The 15,112-nt window shown below is 28.7% G+C and overlaps 1 protein-coding gene across 2 annotated transcripts in view; it reads left to right on the top strand.

Annotated features, from left to right (window-relative positions):
* Nucleotides 1-15,112, top strand: part of LOC106681816 (uncharacterized) — a 150,521-nt gene that overhangs the window by 33,584 nt on the left and 101,825 nt on the right. Inside the window, exon 2 of one of the 2 annotated variants that reach the window (XM_014422341.2) lies at nucleotides 6,091-6,135. The exons of the other annotated variant lie outside the window; for it this stretch is intronic. The gene's annotated coding sequence lies outside the window, so the exon portion shown is untranslated. The remainder of the gene's footprint in view (nucleotides 1-6,090; nucleotides 6,136-15,112) is intronic. 2 annotated transcript variants of the gene reach the window in all.

The following is a 15,112-nucleotide window of genomic DNA, read 5'->3' as shown; positions in this document are numbered from 1 at the left end:
ATTTTCTTATGATATCAAAGAGAAATTGAACAGGAGATGTTTCAGAGGAAATGAATGTGAAATAAAATTAATCTTTATTCTGAAACTTGCTGCCGAATAAAATTGAAGTATCTTTTTATTTATATATAATCGTTGTGGACGGAAGAGATAAAAAAAAAGAAAAGAGGGAATATTGAATGCGATCATTTCTGTAAGTGCTCTAGAACATATTTTAGGAATTTAACTTCTTCTTCCTTTTTTTTTTTTTTTTTTTTTTAACAGAACTTTTTACAATGAACGATTCCGTGCATAATATTTGAGTGGCCAAGTATTGATGGTAGGGAAGAACGGGAAGATTTTTTTTCTTCTTTATCTGCTCAGTTTTTGTTGAGCTTAACAAATTGTTCGCCTCCCTCTGTGTTGTACTGAATGCGTTATTCATTACATTTTTAAACATATCGTTCAATATGAAAATAATTGTAGTGAATAGAATACTTTGTTTATCTGCTTCGCTATTAAGATTAGCTTTTAATTATGATATTCATGTAGTATAGAACAGTTGTAAAATTTAATACTTTATATGTAATGATTTCTTAATTGTAAAAACATTAAAATATTATTAATTGTATGGATTGGATTAAAAGGGTATTTAAGAGTTAATATCATTCTGGGATTGATGTATTAATTAACTTTAGTTTATTATGTATCGTTTATATTTTTCTACACTTAAAACATCTGTATAGATCTAGATTAAACATTTTTACTTATTATTTTTCAGATAAATATAATAACTAACAGAAGTATGTTACCATCTTTGAATACGGGATGCCCGTAAATGGTGGGCAATATTCATACAGGTGATAGTAGAACTTAAAGCAATAAAAACTTTCGTATAGTCTGAAAAATGTTTTATAGAAAGCTGTTAAAAAAAATAAATGAAATCCCTGATAACGTTATTTAGCCACTTAAATACCCTCTTAATGATAGACCTTTCATTGAAAATATTAAAGAATTTTAGATTAATTTTCGATCTACTAAAAAGATGTAATAAATAAAATGTTTATAAATAATCTGGATTATCTCTATAGGAAGTTTGGTTAGTCAATTCCTAAAAAAATTTTCTTTTGAGGTTAATGACTTCCAATTTATTGAAATTTTTTAAAGTAAAAAATCACTAAGTTAATGTTAAATACAAAGCAGGACATGTAAAAAACAGGGAGGTAACCATACATCACACTAGACATGAGATAACGTCCAAAGAGGTAGTAAGAATATAGAGTGATGGCTGTGCTAAGGAGTAGTGAAGATGCACAAATTATGACATGATTTCTTAGAAGAAATTATGAGGTGAATATAATTGTGTGAACTATAATGAATAGAGATGGACATTGGTGTTATGATAGTTTTGTTATTGTTATAGGCTTAAGGTGCATGAATATGGGACAGTGGTCCCGAAACGTTGTGTACCATGTGGTGATAATTTTAATAAAAAAGTTCATTAAATTGGAAGTCATTAACCTCAAATGAAAAAAAAAAAATTTTTAAGAGTTTATAAATAAGTTTATCTGAGCAAGACTAAAATGCTTCCTCTATAATTCTGAGACCGATGATTCCTAATCCTAAGGGTATTAAGTATATATGGTTCAAATTATTTTATTTTATAATTTTGAGATATAATTATGATTTTTAAGAAATTTATACCTATGTTAAAACAAATTTATTAATTTTTAGAAAAATATAACTAAAAACCAGTTTTTTTTAAAGAGGTTTATCCCTTTACTGTTAAATATTCCGAAATAATTTATTAGAGATTTGTATATTTGAAGCATTGCAATTAATTTATCAAAATTTCCTCTAACAAATTCATTTGATTTTTAATAATGTGAACTGCTAAATCCTATTAAGGGTTAGTGAACTTTGTTAGGAAGAACTTTTTTTTAAAGAAATGTTATAGATACAAGGACGTGATTGTTTCAAGATATTAGGGTTACCCTCTTTATAGTGGCTGGGTGGACCTCAATAGGGCTCCCGAACCCACAGCATTAACGGCTACAGTAACAGAATAAATAATCACAGCCGGATTAGAGTCCGGGCCCTTGGAGTTCTCATAGCCTTACACACTGAGCTGTTCCACTCCCTTAACTAATTGTCTCACTGATATACTTTAGTGTACTGATATGTTATGATGTGTATAAAAAATTGATAAGGTTAAATATTTGACTTCAATTGAACTTTCGCAAAATATTTGTTTGTATATAAAAAACTTTTTTATACACTACTATAAAAAAAAGAAAAAAAGAAATGCAACTAACCGTAAGCGACTTGAGAGAGCTTCCCATGGGACAGCAATGATGCTGCGTCTTTCGAAATATCCCTGCGCGAGGAAGTCATGCATCATAATGAATCCGTGTGCATTGTGCATTGAGGATGTAGCGCCTCGGATATAGAACCCTTTCATGTCCGTATGGAACTCCTTATGCAGGCCACTCTATGCGAGCATGACCGCTACCTTATGCGTCAAGTTACGGAGAGACCAAGAATTAAAATTAAAATTAGGTGTATATCCTGTACTAAGCGCTCCCTGCCCGAAGGGAAATCTGTCTTACTGTATTCCTTAGGAATATGATTTCGATATATGAGTCTTTCCATTCAATTGCTACACTCAACTTATTCATCCACAGTTCAGAAGATTTATCCAGAAAAAAAATAGCTATAGCTCATCGTTCGGAGTTGCGAAATTTGGTAAATTTGTATTATTATTCAAAGGTAAATTCTTTAGTCTATTTTAAATTTGGAAAAATAAAGATACAAAATTGAAATTCGGGACCAACGAGTTTATCTGAAAAATTATGAATTAATCATCAATTATTCTAACTACTATGGAATATTTTAACTGTATATTATCGAAACATTTAATAAATTATTAATGGAAGATTATTGATTGACCGTGTGTATAGGTGAATGGAATATGGTCCGGGTGTGGTCAAAAAAACTCAAATAGTAAATGATTATACTATTTAAGTTTTTTTGACCTCACCCGGACCATATTCAATTAATAAATTATTAATATTTAATTAGAAAAAAAATGCCTGGATCTTATTTCATAGTTCGCAAGATTACAGTTTTATCTGTAAAGAAATATTCCATTTGAAGGTTCTATTATAATATCAAATTGATTCCTTTGGCATTAAAAAAATAATAATTTTTCTAGTGTTTGAGTAATAAACTCGAATAGAAAATAAATAAAAGAAAAGTGATCATATAAATTTATATTTACATTTTTCCTCTTAAATTTATCCCTTAAAAATTTATATTTAAAAAATAATAAGAAAATTGTGAGCAGGAGACATCAAACCATCACTAGAATTGTATATTTTCTGTATTTCTGTTTGAAAATTGTGCTGTGAATGTGTTGTTGAAGCCTTAAAAACCGTTATAAAATAGGAAGGAAAAAGAAGAAAATTGAGACCCTTAAAATGCAATGCTGAATCCCAAGCTTAGTTCAAATAAAATTTTTCAATCTACTAATTCAATTCGGGCGGTCATTAGATTTGTGCGAAAACATATTTGAAAATGCTGAAATTTTGAATGTAATTCATTTCCATTTACTTAGTATGGTATCTACCAATAAAAGATCCACACATATCGAATTTCAGCTCATTTAATCCAAACACTGGGATTACCCAAATGTAGCTGGAAATATATTTACGTATTTGTGTATCCGTCTAAGACCCACAGATGTCTTCTAGTATATCGATTCATAAACCGTATCCCCTCCGGACCCTTTTTGGTCTAAAAACATTTCGCGGCCCCCTTTTTGGGATTCAAGAATTTTTCGGCACCCTTGTCGACCTTAAAAAATTTTAAATTGACTCTACTATGTATTTTAAAACTGTTTGTAGGAAAACAAGAAAAAAACATTGAAAAGTACATACTGGAATGCATTGTATATTTGTTATTTTAATTTAATTAAAAAAAAAAAAATATTTTGAGAAAGTAACATTCGTTTGCGGCCCCTTTGGCAAAACCATGTAACCCTTTGAGGTCACGGCACCCACTTTGCTGTCTTAAAGTTATAAAACAGACTTAAATTCTACGCTTTTTTGAGGAAAATATAAATGTTTAGAGCATAATGGACAGAAAAACCCAGAGCAATGGACTTAAATATCACAATTTCTTTTAGTGAAGTAAGTTTTGTTTTTCGCTCTTAAATCACATTAATTGAAAATTTAAATATGGAGCAAAAGAATAAATAGTAGTATAAAATATTTTATTTTATAATGAAGTAGGAATTTAAAGAAATCATCAAAATCATGGAAAGCTGCCTATTAGAAACAAGAGATATTGTATTCTTTATGTATAAAAAAACTATAAAATTAAATTTTGTTTTTAAAAAAATTCTGTTATTGGACTTTTTTGTGGAGGCATATTTTTTAAGTAAATTATATTTTTTATTTGAATAAGAACCTAAAAATAGTTTAAATTTATAAAAATGATTGTTGTATTAGACGCAACTGCTCGTATGCAAAGGAAGTAAGAAATAAGAATGTAAGGGCCAAATTTTAATCATTTAATTACGAATTATGATTTTTGATTTTGAAATTTCCCTATTTTCCTAATCCGTCGTTTATGATACAGTGTTATGCACAAAGGAACAGAACTGAGATCTGCTTAATATTAAGGATCGCACAACTCCTGAAACCCGGTTCGAGAATGGAATGTGGGCAGAGTAATTTATCTTGTGAAGGAACCAACCAATAGAAAGTCGAAAATCAGGGCTTCTAGAATACCTCCATCATAGCGAATATTGTTATTGTTTAGTTGTTCAATTATTTAAAAAACCAATTAGAATAAACATTTTTAAACTAATTATTAAAATTATTTTAATAACACTAGTTGATTTACCGTTGTATTTGTGATGGATTTAAACTAATTATTAATTTCAATTGGAACTAATCATTATTTTAATAATTATCTTCTATGGATTTAATTACAGCTACAAATTAATTTATATCTAGATTTGATAGAAAATATTTCTTGATTAACTCTTTTGTATACCTTATAAGCTTTATAGAGTCTTCTAGAATTAAATAAAAATCTATCGTATTCTGGTTACAAATTTTTATTATTATGACGTTTCGACCTCTGTTTTAATCATTATCAAAAAAATTTTACAAATGATTAATTGATTTTTGTATTCAATATAGCATGCTACTGTAATATTGTTATGGAATGTTTTTATCCCTCTCTCTCTTTTTTTTTTATTATAATTTTGTGTTGTCATGTATATATTTTTTACTTTATCCATTTTATTCTATATTTTCTCTAATACTTTATCCTTTCTGTTTTATTTATTTTTTTTATTTATATATATATGTATATATAATTTTTTTTAATTTATCCAATATAATCTATATTTATCTCTTTAATTCTATCCGTTTTATTTTATATTTATCTCTTTAGTTTATCTATTTTATTTAATATTTAAAATTTTTATTGTATCCGTTTTATTTTGTATTTATCTTTTTTATTTTATCCATTTTCTTCTATTTTTATTTATCTCATATATCTCTATATCATTTTGCCCAAATACCCATATCTTGGTAGATTGTATTATTTCAATCTATTGGATGAGGAAAATTGTTGAGGTTTTTCAAAGTGGGAACGAATCTTTTCCTGGGCCCCCTCACTCTCGAGTATTTGACGTAAGGCAAGGAATAAACCAGGCGATTGGAGTGCTAACCATACTTTCTCCCGATATTACCGTTAGATCAGGAGTCCCAACAGTACTTTTTCTCTTGGCCCTTCGTAGGATGTTTGAAGACTGTTAATGTTATCTAGGACCCTAATGAGGATATCCCGTTAGAATTTTTTTTTTTTTAAAGATTTCTACAAAACGATGAAAGCTTCATTTTATTTATTTCTAAAAAAATGTATTTATCATCAGAAACAATGAATTTACATTATAGGTTACGAATTAGCATGGATTACACAGTTTCACTGCTGATTCATTTAAAATTATACTTCATAAAAAAATGTTATATTGTATACATTTTGTCATAACTATACAAATTGAATTATTTTTTAATTTTTGTTTATTTTATTTTCCAGATCTAAAGGAATTTCTCAAACTTGACTGCTAAAGAAAATATCAAGGTGATTTAATTATTTTCTTTTATATTTAAGGATATCTTGGAAAAAAACCAATGAACCATAAAATTGTTGATAAATATATACTCATAAATATACAAAATTAGAAATTATTTGATCGATTTTAGTAAAGTTAAGGTTATTTTGTAAATTAAGATATTGAATACCGAGCTTATGCACGACAGTTTTCAGGTTATATCCGTGTTTGAAAGAAAATAATTACACTAAATTAATAATTCATTAATTAATCACAACTGACAATCATAATTTTAATCACAGATCGTGTTGATTTGACAAATTTATTTAATTATTTTAGTTATAATTCCAACTAAATTCAGTGGATTTCAGTATACCATATTATTATTACTAATCACAAAATATCAGCAATAAAATAATTAGAAATAAAGAATAAATTTTATTATACTAGAATTCTTATTCGGATTTATTCGGAAGCTTTTTATCATCCGCCATTATTTCTTATCATGTCGTGTCATGTATGCATTGTTAAGGTTCAATTTTAAATAATTTAAAGTATCAATTAATCTGTTAACTTTGATTTTAAGATTAATAGTTAAATTCAAATAAATTAAATAAAAATCTTTTAATTCCCTTAAGTCAAATTTTCAGAGACAATGGCTATGAAATTAAGTAGTCGTCCAAATTAGATAGAATTTCCATTAGATTTTCTTAATATTTAACAAAGAAACATACAATTTAAGGGATTAAAAGAAACACTTGGCAAACATTAGTACAGGGTATATTTATAAAAAAAATGTAGTTGATTAATTTTTTTATTGAAAGAATTAACAGCGTGGTATACTAATTGGCTTGAATAAGAGGAATAATGATTAATTGATTTTCTTGTTCTTCAATGGTTTTTGAGAAAATCGTGCAGGTTGTGTTGCTACTTTTGAAGACTGTTTTAGAATTTTTTAAAATAAAATTAATTAAAATAAATTTATTACCGGCAATAAATTATAAATTAATTTTAGTTAATGATAGTTTTTTTGATCTCATTATTAACTGATTTTACTGTAATACAGTATAAATTTCGTAATCAATATGTTTAAACGTTAAGGTTTTGGATTTATTTTGAAATTGACGTGTTCCGAAGATAGTATCGTAGACAGGAGATTATTTCATTACAGTAGTCCCTCTATAGACTGTTTCAAAGCTAGTTGGGTAGTTAAAAAGTGACCACACTCCATGCTACAATCTGTAGTATACGTAAAATAAAAAATAAATATTGTCAGATGTTTCACTATACGAGCAAAACAGTGATGTCTTTTATTATTCTTTTAATAGTTTTTGTATGGAAATGAAATATGTGATATTGAAAAAAATAATGCCTAAGGATTTTAAGGGGTACGGTAATAGTACAAGAGCCCAAGAGGAGAAAAAAGGCAGGTATCTCACCCCAATTTTTGATTACTTTAATGAAAACTATGTATAATTAATAGTAAAAATTGATGAGTCTGCTAAGTATAGGTATAAAAATTGCGGCTGTTTCAAAGCAATAAAAAAACTAATTTTTCATTTGGAGCTCTATATCTTAAAAAGTAGGAAAAACACAAGAAAACCTAAGAGAAAGTCATTTAAAGAAGAGTAAGTTTGCTAAAATATGAGCCCTAATAGAGTTATTTACGTTAAATAGTTTTCGAGATATAGCTTTTTAAAAAGCAACATTTCATAAAAATGTTGTGTGGGACGTACTGAATGATCAGTAGTTAGTGAATTTATTTTGAAAAATTTATATCTCAAAAACCATTCGACGTACAGATGTCTATTAGCACTCAAATTAAAGCTAGTTTAATGATCTATAATGTAGTTTATGATGTTTATCTTTGTAGGAGTAATATTTTACATGAAAATTGCTAAAATAAATTGATTTATAATTGTTCGGACAAATTTTCATTTGCCAAATTTATATTCATATGTGCATATCATTATAGTACCCCTACGAAGATTAACTACTTTACAGTAAGTTAAATTTCCTTTATTTTGAGTGTTGGCAGACATATGTGCCTCTTATGGATCTAGAGATATATTTTTTCAAAAATCCAACATTTTATACCAACAACTAGAAATTAACATTTTGTGAGTTTATTTTGTCAAATATCATAAAAACTACTACTCCTACAAAGATAAACACTATTAACTATTTTTAGTAAATTTAACTATTTAATTTGAGTGTTGGCAGATATCAGTACGTCCAATAGTTTTTGAAATAAAGTTTTTCATAAATCAAACATATTTTCTGAACAACTATAAATCAATTTATTTTAGCAAACATCATGAAAACTACTTTTCCTACGAAGGTAAAGGTCATAAACGTCTTTATAGTCCATTAAACTAGCTTTAATTTGAGTGCAAATAGACATCTGTACGTCACATCGTTCCTGAGATATAGATTTCTCAAAATAAATGCACTAGATTAGATTTGTAAGACATTTTGCTTTTTAAAAAGCTATATCTCGTATTAGACGTAACTTTTAGGGCTTTTATTTCAGCAAATTTACTCTACTTTAAATAATATTCTCTTAGATTGTCTAGTGTTTTTGGTAGTTTTTAAGATGTAGAGCTCCGAATGAAAAAATAATGTTTTTTTAAGGTTTTGAAACAGCCACCATTTTTATTCCCCTTACCTATACTTGGCAGACTCATCAATTTTGACTAGTAATTATACATAGTTTTCATTAAAGTAATCAAAAATTGGGGTGGGATAACTGCCTTTTTTCTTCCCGGCTCTTGTACTATATTTATTTAGCTTAATGAATAATGAAGGTAGTGGGAAACAGAAATGGACATTACAAGTGATTTTTTAGTACTGAAAGGTAAAAAAATAATACCATAAATTATAATTAAAATGATATTCATGCACCTTATCGAAAATTTATTCAAAATGTCAATTAATTTTTATGTAGATACACGGGCAATTTTTAAACCGTTCCGCACCGGTGGCATACGAAGCTTTTTCAAATAGTTATTTTGGTCCAATTTAATACATCTAGGTTTGGTAGTGTAGTAAGTCAGGATCTTTTAATCCTATGAAGATAAGATACAAGAATTAGGCTCGTATGCCTTATCTCAAAACAAGTATTTGTAAACAGTATTACTGTTGACTCGTTGTTAAATTTTGAACTATTTATTACCAACTCTCTAAATAAATAATATTTTCGATGTTATTAAATTCCTTTAGGCAATTGAGCCTATTTGCCCACGTTCTGCCGCCATCATAAACTAGCCCGGACCAGGAACGCTTTGAGCGAGAATTGAGCCAGTGTAGCGTTGCCGATTATGCCGGCCCATTGGGCATTAATCTGTTAAAAGAGGCGTAAAACTATAGGCAGGCTCCTTAATCTCCAATCCTCCCCTCGCTTACTTTTATTTTAACTTTCCTCTAAAGTCTTTAATACGATTCGAATTAAAACTAAACATTTAGTGATTTCACAAACCCGGTATCATGATAATCCCCATGAGCCCAAGAGGGAAAAAAAGTTATTTCACCCCAATATGTTATTACATTAATGAAAACATTATTAATTTTGACGTTAAGAGTCAAAATTAATGACCCTGTCAACCGTGGTAAGAGTAAGTAAAAATTGGCGGCTGTTTCAGAAGTTACTAAAAATTCTTTCAAGTTATATGAAATTAGAAAAAAGTTAAATTTTTACCTAGACCATACAAGAGATACAGTAAATACCATTAAAAAGAAAATATGAAAGTATTTATAAAGTTGACACCTTCTGAAGTGTATTTCATACAAGAAAAAAAAATGTATCCTCATTTTTTATTTTGAGCTTCATATGCTTAAAATACAGTAAGATACCTAGGAATTCACCTAGATCGCCGCCTTACCTGGACACCATATCAGCATCAAACTAACTCAAACCTATGCAAGGTTAGCAATGCTATATCCTATCCTAAACAGAAATTCCAAACTTTTTTTTTTTTTTTTTAATAATTTATTTATTGATATTTACAACTGTATACACATATATACAACAAGTAAATTTGCTGTAGGTGACATAGTAACATGATAAAAACATGTGGAGAATCTACCCACTGATAGAACTCCAATAACATTTCTAGAGAAGAAGATCTCGAGGCCATCTTATTTTCAGACGCCTAGGAGGATTATTAGGTAATGAAGGAGAAGACAGGTTAGAAACAAGTGGATTTGGGTGGTTGAGAAGTTTATTATGGAAGGAACGGTATCTGGCTCTGGCCAAATCGGCAACATTAAATTCCAAACTAAAACCAGAAACAACTGTTCTTATATTTAAAACAATTCTCAGGCCACTACTGATGTACGGCTGTGAAGTCTGGGGAGTGGCATCCTTTACGAAAAGGAAAAAAATCTTTTAAAAATAAAGTCCTAAGAATCACAGTTAATGCTCCTTGGTTCATAAGAAATAGCCAATTGCACCGCGAATTACATATGGAGTCAATAGAGGATTACATAAAAAAACGGTTCATGAAGTTCCACTCCCAGTTGCCGACAGTTAAAGGAGCAGTGATCTACAACCTGGGAAACCCAACCTCAACCCGAAGACTGAAGTCCAGACTGCTGCAGGACATTCTGTTATAAATTTTAATAAATATAAAATTAATTCATAGCCACACTACCTCTATTTTACTTATTATTATTACTCATTTTATTTATTTTTTTTTCCTCTTTTCTTTTCTCGTCCTTTTTTCAAATTAACTTGTTTCTTTTTACAATTAGAGGGCAATTGTTTGTTTTATTTAAGGGTACCAATATCATTATTTTTTTTTATTAATTTTACTTACCCCTTTTTTATTTAGAAGCATTATTCTTATATATTTATTTATTTTTTTAATATGAACATTGTATATAGTTAGGGGTGTCTTTTGTACGAGACTAATCCCTCCCCCCCATAATCAACTGTTAAAAAATATATATTTAATATAACGGTTATATCAACCATGTAAGGCCCACCAGGCCGATCTGGTATAAAATAAAAATAAAAAAAAATATGCTTGAACCTACAAAAATAAAAAACTTCATTAGAAGAATATTTTATGTAAAGTAGAGTAAAAATATAAGCTCTAATACAGCTCTTTTCATTGAATAGTTTCAAAGTACAATCCTTTTTATAAGGTAACATTTTTTTTCAAAGAAATAAAACCATCATTTTGCAAATAATTCATTATAAGTTTCTAATTATAGATCGTTATAAGCCCGTTAGTGATAAGTTATCAAGGCCAAGATAGTTCCACCGATGAGAAAATAACAAGGGACCTGATCTCACGAAAAATAGGCTAAGAGACGAAAGTGGTGTAACCTGTTCTTATATTTTCGACTGAGATATTTATAGATATATTTTTAGAATATGTGTAGATATATTTTTTTGTCTATTTATATCACATTCTATTTATTTGGCATTCCGGACGAATATTTGAAGCATTTTTGGTAGCCGTTAGAGTAGATGACTCTGTAGTTCACACTTCGCAGTTTCAATTAAAAAAATTTAAAGGCGGCAGAACGGGTCTCTTTTGGTAAGAATATATGTTGCTATTATTTAGTGAATGTTACGAGAAATGTTAAGCTCTAATGCATAGTGAGATGTTTTGGAGACAGATTGAAGATGAAATTATGTTTGTGTAGGCTGGAAGGGATCATTTTGATACTGATATTATTAAGTTTTGGGGAATTAAAATTAGTGTTTATTTTTATGAAAAATCTGAAAGTGTTCAGCTACTATATTATATTTATATTCTATTATTATATTAAAGCTCTTCAACTAGAATTTAATGTGTAGAATAAGATTTTTCGTTAGTTTTTTAAGATAAAGGTCTTATCAGTCCCAAAAATCGATTCCGCTACATTACAAAAATAATCATAGTGTTCCTAAAGTGGGAACCTGTTGTACACTATTGGTGCTTTTGATTTTTTTGTACTGTCTTGTTGTACTGAGTTTGATATACTGTGTTGATATGATCTTGTTTGAATTTATTTACTAATGGTGGGGATATGATGTCCACTAATGAATAACCATGTTTCTACTGTAGAAACTTACAGTTTTTTCCCCTTAATTTTACTTTGCTGAGAGCCACAAAATATCTTTTAATCTTTCGTTTAACATTAAGAAGGTTAGTAAATGATGATAAAAAGACATGGTCGTGCCACTGTACTTATAAAAACGTGAAGAATAAGCAATTTTTTCGTGGATTAAATTAGTTGCTCAAGCTTAATTTCTCATTACTTTGGACAATCTGTCAGACGGTTTGAAAATACTATTGAAAGATCAAACGAAATAAAATGATGTATTTAACGATCATGATGGTGCGAAAGTTTTTTGTGCGTAACACATTCACTACAACTGTGTTGGCACAAAATTTATTTCTTCTAAAAGCCTACTAAATGGTTTCACCCAAGTTTTTAAATATTTGAAACAAGAAAGTTTTTCTAATGATCCAAATGACAGTACAGTATTTCTAATGAGCCAAATGACCTTCAGTGTTACCAAGATTGAAATTTTATTTTATTTCTAAATGAGGTTTTAGAAGAAAATAATTCAAAAACTTTTGAGGTTTGTTAACATGAAAGAATTTCGCAAGAATTAATGAACAATGTTCCACAAGGATGAGATCTGGGCAAATCAAAAAGTGGATAGAGGACTGGTGCTGTTTTACAAATATATTTCTAATGCTAGGTCGATAAGAAATGATATTCCTCAATCATTGATGATTCAAAGAAGAAAAAAGGATAAACAAAAATAATATTTCAGAGAATAATATTCATCAGAAGAGAATATTCCTAGTGTTCTTCTGGAAATACATATGATGAAGTTAGTTTTCTTAAGGAAGATGATAATAATGAGTTTTGACAGATTAATTAATTTTATTTGTTAGTTGACAAAATTAAAAAAAAATATATCAATCGAACACGGGCACTATAGTGTTGTCAAAAATGGCGCTCATTTGATAAAGTTACTGGAAGTGTTCACAATAATCAACGACCAGCAACAAGGAGTATGCTTAACGTTGAAGTAGAGGTCTCAACTTCCAAAACTTTTTTTTGGACAGAATTATTGATAAGATAGGCAATGGAAATGGCTGTGTAACGTTTGATAGTTGTCATAGTGAAACCATTGAAAACATCGGCGCAAGAGAAATAAAATCAGGAAATCAAATCGAACTCACAGATGCCAGAGAACCGCATGTACTACCTCTTGAATGTGTTGAAAACTGCGCTCAAAAATAATAAAATGAAGGCACTATGATAGAAGGATTTTTTTAAAAAATTTTTAAGTCAACTAAGTGAAAAAAACAAGGTTAAACTGTTGGTTCAATGACAGAATTAGTAGATGGTTACTTTTAACCCAATTAGCAGAATTCAAAATATATTTATAAGAGCTCATTAAAATGCTAACACATATAATAAAAGTCATGCCAAGACCTTTGTTTCTACTTTTTTTGCCTGTTGTTTTATTTTGACTGGATGAACTGAAGTAAGGAAAGAAGTACTTTTGAATAAGATAATTTATTTGAAATTGTACATATATATATACTTCTTTCCTTACTTCAGTTCATCCATTCAAAATAAAACAACAGGCAAAAAAAGTAGAAACAAAGGTCTTTTATTATATGTGTTAGCATTTTAATGAGCTCTTATAAATATATTTTGAATTCTGCTAATTGGGTTAAAAGTAACCATCTACTAATTCTGTCATTGAACCAACAGTTTAACCTTGTTTTTTTTCACTTAGTTGACTTAAAATTTTTTAAAAAAAATCCTTCTATCATAGTGCCTTCATTTTATTATTTTTGAGCGCAGTTTTCAACACATTCAAGAGGTAGTACATGCGGTTCTCTGGCATCTGTGAGTTCGATTTGATTTCCTTATTTTATTTCTCTCTTATTCTCTACCTAAAGGTGTCCACTATATGGTCATTTACTCTATTATTAGTTAATAATAATGAAAAAAGGTTTAGAAAACCCGGAGGGTTGATGCCGATACCAGTTGCTGTTTACACACCTGTATCTAATGACTACTGTTCAAAACCAAACGCGTTAAGATAAGTCTTGACACAATCCTCCCATTCGCGTTTTGGTCTACTCCTCGGAAATATACCAGTCGAATCAGTGTTTATTGACTTTTTAGTAATTCACTCGTACTAGAGTTTATACAAAAACCGACATTTTAGAAAACCGGTTTTCGAATAGTAATTTTTCCAGAAAACCAGTTTTAACCGGTTTCGAATTTTTATAAAAACATTTTTTGCTCGAATATTCTGTAGTAATTCGAACAAAAAATTTTAACAGAAAATTTAGAGTGATTAAAAGTAGTTTTTGACTGATATTATTTACTGATCAGTTTTATTGATAGTAAAATTTTTTTATGGAATTTAGTAGAACAAAGAAATAATAGTTGACCAGGATTAAATAATTTTAAAAACAATTATTCGTTGTTTATGCATAATTTTCACATATAAGGATTTAAGTAATTTTATAATAGTGGAACGAGTTATTCAGAAAAGGGTTCGAATAAATAAAAACAATATATTTTAATATTTTTATAATAACCATATTATTTTTTAAAAACCATGCTAATGTAAATGAAAGAAAGAAGAGAAGTGGTTAGTAAGAGTTTTAAATTTAAGAAAGAATTAAATAGAAGAATTTATAGATGGGATAAAGGGAACTAGCCGGCATTTTTAAGTTTTTTAAAAAAGAAAATGACAACAAAATAAAGGTATCCTTGAAAATGACCTGAGGGTCGAAAGGTTGGAAGGTTTTGAAAAGAATAAGGTTGAGAAAAAAGGATCAAATTTATTTTTAAATATTCTATTTATTTTTTTGTTTAATGAAATATGATTTTAGAAAACAGAGGACGTCTTTCGATTTGCTATTTAGCCGTGTTCTTAGTTTATTCACAAGATTCCCCGAAATAGAAAATTCGCTCTCACTTGCAACCGAACTAGGCTTAATCGTTTTTAAAGCCTGATATAATAAT

The sequence above is a fragment of the Halyomorpha halys genome, unplaced genomic scaffold, assembly GCF_000696795.3.
Source record: "Halyomorpha halys isolate HHAL.00 unplaced genomic scaffold, Hhal_1.1 Scaffold366.1, whole genome shotgun sequence".
NCBI classification, from domain to species: Eukaryota; Metazoa; Arthropoda; class Insecta; order Hemiptera; family Pentatomidae; genus Halyomorpha; species Halyomorpha halys.
This window is presented reverse-complemented; position numbering and strand designations above follow the sequence as displayed.